At 43.9% G+C, this 7946-nt stretch overlaps 1 long non-coding RNA gene across 1 annotated transcript; it reads left to right on the top strand.

Annotated features, from left to right (window-relative positions):
• Nucleotides 1-5974, top strand: LOC148595126 (uncharacterized). Its single transcript, XR_015913223.1, has 2 exons — nt 1-258; nt 5050-5974. It is a non-coding gene; the product is annotated as an uncharacterized LOC148595126 (long non-coding RNA).
• The last annotated feature ends 1972 nt before the right edge of the window (nt 5975-7946 follow it).

Below are 7946 nucleotides of genomic sequence, written 5' to 3'. Positions count from 1 at the left end.
TGGGAAAGACAGGGAGAGACTAGAGACCACTAAGTCCACAGAACTGCTTAAATATTAGCATGACCTGCTAACAAAATCCAGGTGAAGAATTTAAGAAAGTGGATGAATAAATCTCAAGGCCAGGGGACTCACTCAAGCAACACAAACTCCAGATTGGAGGTTCTTCAGAAGCCTGAGGGATTCCAGTGCCCATCTGCTTCTGAGGAAAGTGCCCAGTATGGGCAGCCCACAAAAGGTCCTCATCTTGATAAATCAAGGGTATGTGCAAATAAAAAGGAGTAGAAGAACCACAATGTGGTGGCGTTCAAAGCTTGGTAGCAATGATGGCCAGTTACTTTTTCCAGAACGAAAGCTGCAGTTTCAAGAGGCAGTGGAATTTGTTTCTAATGGACTCTCTAATTCCATGCAAGTCTGATGTTCATTTTTTCTAAGATGTTTGCCGAAGTACCAGCAACAAAATCATAGTAGAACAAGTACCCATTAAACTAAGCTGAAAGAATACCTTTCGTTGGCAGTAGCGGAGCAATGAGATAACTAAATATTTGTGAAAGGGGTCACAGAACAGTTCCAGCATTTTCCTCCTTTGAGGAGTGGATACTTACACCATTTCCAAACTACAGTTAGACCCTAGGACTCCCTCAAGGCTCTTGGAGCATCTGTGTAATTGGAACTTCCTTCAAGTAATTCTGGTAGCTCCAGACATACAGGTTACTCGCAAAGCTGTGGTATTTTGACCCATTATTTTATGCTTATTTGGGCATGAAGTAGTCTAAGGCACTACCTTACTCTAAGAAATATCTTCTGTCTAAAACTATCCCAGCTGTCCGATCTGCTCCCTTTTCTCTGAATTTTCAGCTTTGAGCAGCTGCCCAGTCTAGAGCAATAGATATTTTTATTAGCAATTGAAAAATTCTTGTCTGTATCTCCACTTATTCACATTTATGTCAGAGTTCTTGTGAAAAGAAGGTCCTGGCTGTTCACAGTTTTTGAGTTTCTCAAGCTGCCTATAATCTCTTCCTTTGAGACTTCTAGGCCTGGTTAAACTACTCTGACTTCCCACAAAGCCTGCTTTTGGGATAGGAATTTTTCTGTCACTCTCTATATTAGAACCAAATTATCTCTATTACCTCTAACATCTCTATCTTTACCAGTTTCTTTCATCCTCCTCTTGACACTACATATACCAAGTTAAAGAAACTAAAGCAAAATAAGATTCTAGTGTTTTCAGGAAGTGTGGTTCTTCTCCAGGTGTGTGTTTGTGCATTGGTCCCTGTGCATGTAATAGCTCTTACTCTACTGGAGAGTGTGGTTCAGCAGCACCTGTGAAAGTGGTAACTGTTTATCTCCATGCAAGGGCAGTGATAATCCCTCCATCCACTAGTTCTTTAGACTGCTGATGGCTCTGGGTAGTTTTTCATTAGCCTCTTATATAGCAGGTAGCCTCCTACTATTCACTCATTTATGCTTATATTAACTCCTAAATAGCTGCTAAGATTGGATTTAGTGTTAGAAGTTCTAGCATTTCTGTTGTTTTCCTGTTGGGGAAACTGCTCTAGGCTAGGAGCCATTGGGACCCATAAATGAGTACAACCTTCCCAGCCTTCTAAACTGCTTATTGCTTGATGCAGTGGTGCCATTAAACACTGCTCGTACTTTTTATCAGTTTGAAGAGCAGCACTGAAAGATGAATTTATTTTTAGACTCTGGTTAGCAGTTGACAAAGAGCAGAACATTTGTACAACAAATTCTGTTTGTCCTGTCTCCATGAGGGTCCAGCCTTCAGTGCTGCTTCAACATTTCTCTGCTTTGCTGGTCATTTTCTGTTGTTTCTATTGGAGATAATTTTCAGTAAGTTTCCAGTACCTGCAGGACTAGTTCCATAAAGAATATTCCCGAGCTTGGTCCAAATCAGAAGAAGACAGAGAGGTTCTTTCGTAAGGTTCTCTCTGGACTCTACCTACACAAGGTAGAGATTTCAGGTGTTGTTCATGCTATCATAGTTTACAGAGACAGGAGCTTCCTGCGATTTTCAGCATCTCTGTGTTCTCATTAACATTTCCAAAGTGACACCTTGAGGTGTCACTTGTCTAACCAGGTGGCATCCAGATCTCCAGCATCAGCCCATCAAAGAGAAACCCTGTTGTTGCTGTGGCACCAGGGGTCACAGTGCAGTCTGTGTGCACGTTGCATCCTCTTGCCCTCACGGGACAGTAGTTCCTAATTCATTAGCACCTTCATATGGTGAATGCAAAACCTTGAGAGATCTAATTGGTAGAATGGTTTTACCCAATACCAAAAATATCACTAAGTGCAACCAGATTAGACTACAGTCTCACAGTGGGGTTCTCTGGCAGAAGAGTTATCTTCAACAACAGCAAAAATGAAAAAAAATAGAAGGTTTGATCTCTACTACCGAAGGGGCTATCCCTCTGAGGGTCCTACACTGCCTGCAGACTGTATGATCTAGAGTTTGTTAAGGGGTTTGTAATTAACATTTATAAATACAAATTTAAAGCAGTAAGATTGACACAGGCATCTGGGGAGGAATTTAGATATGATGCAGTAGGGATTGTTAATAGCAACTTTTCAGGAGACATCTCCACTAAGCCAATGTCTTTTTGTTTTCCTTAAGTACATGCAGCTACTAAATACTTGGAGATCTGGTTAGTATAGGCAAGGCTCTCTGAGAGAGTAAAGACCCAAATTCCCAAGCACAACCACCACAGAGCACAGCCCTTCGGCCAAGCAACTAAGGGCTTAAAAAGAAAACCCTGTGAGGAAGGCCGGCAACCCACCTGCATCAACCATCAGGCGTCACAGAGACAGTCTCATATATCCTATTTTAGTTACTCATTTACTCTGTTCTCTTCCAGGGCATTTTAATGGGAGTGTGTTAGCTCTTAGGACCGTTCTTTGCTTAGGGAAAAGGGATCCCACTTATTCTTCTAAAAAAGGGAGAGAAAAGAGCCTGAGTCGATGCCTCAGTTCCCATGCAGTGTTCACTTTGTCTGCCCCAGATCTCAGAGATGTGAATACACATATCTCAAAGATCAGATATAAAACAAGATTTATAGCTCGCAGTTTTTCATCACCAGATTAAAATGCCATGCTCCGAGTTTTCAAAATGAGAATTTCCCCCATTGTTTGCACCCAGCCCAAAGGAGCTATGCGGTCTTTGCAGTGGGAGTCATTGCCTCCAGTAGGAGATCTGCTTGCCTGTCATCACTTATTTCAGAAAAACAGAAAATCACATCTTCGTATCCTGAATGCCCGGGATGTGAACTCCCACAACCCGTCATCAGATCCTTCATTCACGGTTATATCTTGGTGCTGTGAGTAAACAGGAAGCCCATACTGATCCTCCACACAGCACACGACGGCAGCCTGCTGCTGCCACAGCGCCTCTTGCATGAGAAGCTGCGGCAGCTTCTCCTGTTTCTCCTCTTGGTGAACGCTCGGATCAAACTCGCGCTCGCCTCGGGCTCTCGTGGCGCCTCCCGCTGCTGCAGGCCGCGGCAGCACCGCCTCCCGCGCGAGCCGCGGCCCGAAGAGCAGCGGCGCAGGCCTCCCCGCGCCTGCCGGGTCATTTCCCACGGAAGGTTCTCCACAGAATCTCCAAAATAGCGGACGAGTCTAGTGAAAATGCTCTCCTTTGCCCAGCCTTCTCCACACACATCCGTAAGGATCTGGAGACCCCGTTTGAACTCTGGATTGCACCATCGTACTTCACTGGTCAGAGAAATCTCTCCTTGAATGATGACGGGCAACATTGTCAGGGATGACGGCTCAGCGTTGCCTAAGCGGAAGTGGGAGAAGGATCCCAGGTATGGTGAGGGCCTTGCAGTTACCATTTTTCGTTTAAGCTCTTGACAACTTTACTGTAAGAGTCAATAAGCCAAGGATGGCTTCCAAGGAGCCAAGGAGCCAAGGATGGCTTCCAAGGACATGTTCCAAAGATCTGCATTATCCTGGGCCATCGTCACAAGATAATTTTTTAAACACAAAGGAAAAATATATGGCTTAGGAATCTGTTTGCAAACATGGAAAACAGACTATCATCTAAAACATCCTGCTCCAGAGGAAGGTGCATTTCAGATTTCTGGAAGCCCAGAAGCCCAATGCCTCAGGAGTGCAACTTGAATGAAGCAAAGGGGGGACCACCAGTGCGGAGGGGTAACACGAGCGCTGCAAAAGCAATGCTGGTGTTTGGATCATCAGAGCTTGTCTGTTCAGCCACCAAGATATCATGTATCAAAATGATCAACCCATCCAACGTCTTCAATTTTTCACTTCCTAATGTAGACAAATCTGGCTTCTGAGAGAGAAATGCCCTATGTAAGAGGCTCTATATATTCATTTACTGAGCCAAACTGGAAGAACAAACAAACAAAATAAAATGCCCTTGTTACCATCTAAATCTCTATCTCAGACATCCCATGCCTTTCCCAAGCTCCCTGAGCAGCTATTGCCCACCCCTTCATTCACCCGTGTAGGATCTTCTGCTTTTCCCTATCTGCTGGTGTTGACATTTCTGACAGCTCTGTTCGCTGTCCTCCCTTCCATACAACACGCCGGAGCTGTTCGGTTCCACAGAGCCTGTGACTCCAGCTGAGTTCCCTCCCGCGACTCCTTCTCTCTTCCCCTAATGGAGAAAAAAAGGGGGCAGAGTTTGCTTTGGTCTGGGTATCCCTGCACTTTAAAGCAGGGAAGAGCTTGTGCTTCACCAGCGACCAGGCCTAGGATTGAGCTGAAGAAGCAGTAAGAAGGTGCGAGGGTTAAAGAAGGACCAGCGTGAGCTCTAGGCGTTGGTCAATACAACTCTGTGAAAGAAACAAAATGCCAATAATTGTTTGTTACCTATTTGTTGTCACTCTAATAAATAAATTTAAAAAGCATGGAGTGGCCATTTCAAAAGGACCTCACTGAAAAGTAAAATCTCCCTTTGAAATTTAAAGAAAATTGAGTTCCAAACTTTGAAGTCGTTTGCAAATCCTAGACTTGATGTTTCCAATCTGTTGTCCTTTTTTTTTTTTTTTTTTTTTTTTCCAGCACAGATTCAGGATGGAACAATGTTGCAATGTTTAATTCTTAACAGTTTCAGCAAGCGCTCAACTGGCTGTCGTAGCAGCAACTTGCTTAGAAAGCAAAGCGCTAAATTCATTCTCTGAAGCAGATTTGTGCTCATTGCTGTTTCCGACCTTTAGGGCTACATTTATCATCCTTCTGACCAGAAAGAAGCCACCAATTAGTGAACCGTTGCATTATGAATGTGCAGAAGTGGAGTACGAAATTCAACACGCATCAGATCACGCTTGCAGATAAAACTTCAGGGGGTTATTTTAGCAGAAACAGCACTACGGCCTAGAAAACAGACATGCCTTTATTTTTTAATATTTTTTTAATAGAAGTCAGATTTATTTGTATTTTATGCGATGACTAGTGATTTACATCCCACCCACCCATTTGAGAGTATTCAGGGCTCCAGGCGCATCTCCAGCCAGTTCCAGACTATTCAACCCCTTGCTGGTCCATCCGTTTGCTAGTCACAACAAGGCGCTCTGCGACTAATTACGGCCCGGCTGCAGCAGGAGATGCAGCTTCAAAGAGCGAGGCTCTTCAGATGCGCTCGCAGTTTCCTTGGTTCCCAGTTCTTTATTTATGTGGATTACATTGAGTTGACAGATTTAATTGGGCTGCTGAAGATATGGTCAAAGAAGCGGAGTCACTCCCTTCCCTTTTATTGTTTTCCGAAGACATAACAGCCATACACATCTGTCACTAGCGAGAGGAAGTTCTCCATCGCTGGACTTGATTTGCTCTTTAATACGCTGTTTCAGTAGCGTCTGGGAATAGATCAATATAATATTTGGTAGGGAGTCGTATTTCCTCATGATGCGCTGTAAATCTTTTATTGTAGATACTCCCACTGTTTATTGTTAAAAAAATCAATAAAAATAAACCTTGTAAAGTTAAAGCCTGGCAAAGGTTCAGCACAAATCATAGGGAAAGAATAAGAGGCAATGAGTCTCCCTCCCCCTCTTGGACAGTTCCCAGCTTGTTTCCCAATGAATATTCAATAACTCTTTCCAGCAATCTGGGAACCACAAAAAAAATGTTTTTGAATTATTCAAAGTTATGAACACTTTGTTGTGATCTCAGATGGGCCTTCTAATTCACTTTGGCTGCTCTGTGGTACTGGATTCTGCTATGGATCAAGACTGAACATCACCCAGCCTGTGTGTTGGATACACCTTAGACTTTTCCCCGACGGAGACAGGCAAAAGCACCTCAGCCTTGTGCAGCTCGGGTTGAGTGAGTTATTTCTGAGCACTGCAACGATGCTCAAAAATAACCAAATAGGAAACTATCCAAAATAGGTAAAAAGAAAAAAAAAAAAAAAAGAGGGGGAGGGAGCCTAATGTGGAGAAAAGTTCCTCCAGATTCGAAACAGAAGTTACTGCCCCCATTTGCAAGCATATAGAGTTGGGACAGGATGCAATTCCCCAGAGTAATTCTCTCACCCATACCTCTTAATTCCTCAGATACTGCGTCTCAGCCTGGAGTCCTTTACTATTTCTGACATTCAGCTATGCAGGGAAATGAAAATTGTTTTGGAATTGTATGGTAAAAGAGAAAACTTTACAGCACAAATTGCTAAAAGATCAAACTTTTTTTTTACTCTAACCATTATATCAATGAAAATTGCTTTATTTAAACATCTCTTCTTAATTAATTATACAATCTTATGAGCATTGATTGCTAAACATAGAAGACTTTCCTAAAAGAATGAAATTCTTTTCATGCCTTTCCTAAAAGGATGAAAGCTTTCAAGAATAACCATTCAGAAAACAGTACTCAAAGACTTAACGCTGCAGGGCAAGGGGACAAGGAGAAGGAAGGTGGTTCGTATTGGTTGCTATTCCTCTTGTAATCAGCAGATTACCTGAAAGTTCAGGTGGGAGATCAACCACGTGTCCCTGCAAGAGGTGACCAGAACTTATTCATTGTAAAGGAGCAGACAAAAAGCTATTTAAGAGCACTAAGCTGTAATCAAACACTACCTTACCTTTTAGGTTGCTCCCGCTCTGGTGATCTTTCTTGTTGTGCACTAGCCAGCAGAAGCAACTCCCCTGCTCACAGTATGTTCAGAGGTGCCCACAGGGCTGGCTCGGGCCTGCTCCGGCACCAGGGGCATCAGTTTGCAGCACATCAAGCAGTGGAGGGCTTGGATACTTTTGCTAAATCAAAGGAAGAAATGAAAAGTCAAACAGAGCCATGTCTACTGATGCCCCTGACAAATTATCTTCAGAAAGTTGGCAGTGACTGGAAGAAGAAAATTAATAAATCAATGATGGTAAGTTTCAATTTAATGGGAGAAAATAGTCCAAATGTTTCAAAAGCCCATTCCCATTTAACCAAAATAAAGATAAAAAGATGAGAGATCAGAGTTCCTAGTTCTCCCCTATGCAAAGCACTGCCCCGTCACCCGCAACTCCAGTGGAGATTGTGCTGTGCGACGCTGCAGCTTGCTCCCTTCCCAGGATTTCTATGAGAAAGTGCTCGGATTAACTTGTGCTCCTGTCTGACCTGAGGGCTTTTACAATCCCCCCAGCTCAGAGCTACTCCGGTTTCCTCCTCTTGCAGGCAGCACCGCCCAGAATTGCCTTCCCCAGCCAAACTCCTTCTCCTCGTGCAGCGACCGCCAGCGCTTCCACCTCTGCCTCGGTGGCTACCGCCACTAACCCACTGCTTGAAGCTCTCCCTGCACCAGGGCGTCTGCGGCTCCGTCACTGCCGCTGTCACCGGCAGCACAGAGAGATGCGGGAAGGTTCCTTAGAGGATTCGGTGTCGCAAGGAATCGTCCTTGTTCAAATCATGGTTACCCTATTGCTCTCAGGTCAGGTTATTGACACACGTGTTCTCACACTTGCTTTAGCAACTGCAGC

Source organism: Tinamus guttatus, unplaced genomic scaffold (assembly GCF_059628265.1).
Source record: "Tinamus guttatus ecotype Peru unplaced genomic scaffold, ASM5962826v1 Tinamus_guttatus_pri_ptg000150l, whole genome shotgun sequence".
NCBI lineage: Eukaryota > Metazoa > Chordata > Aves > Tinamiformes > Tinamidae > Tinamus > Tinamus guttatus.
The sequence above is the reverse complement of the archived record's forward strand: the minus strand, read 5'-3'. Positions and strand labels throughout refer to the sequence as shown.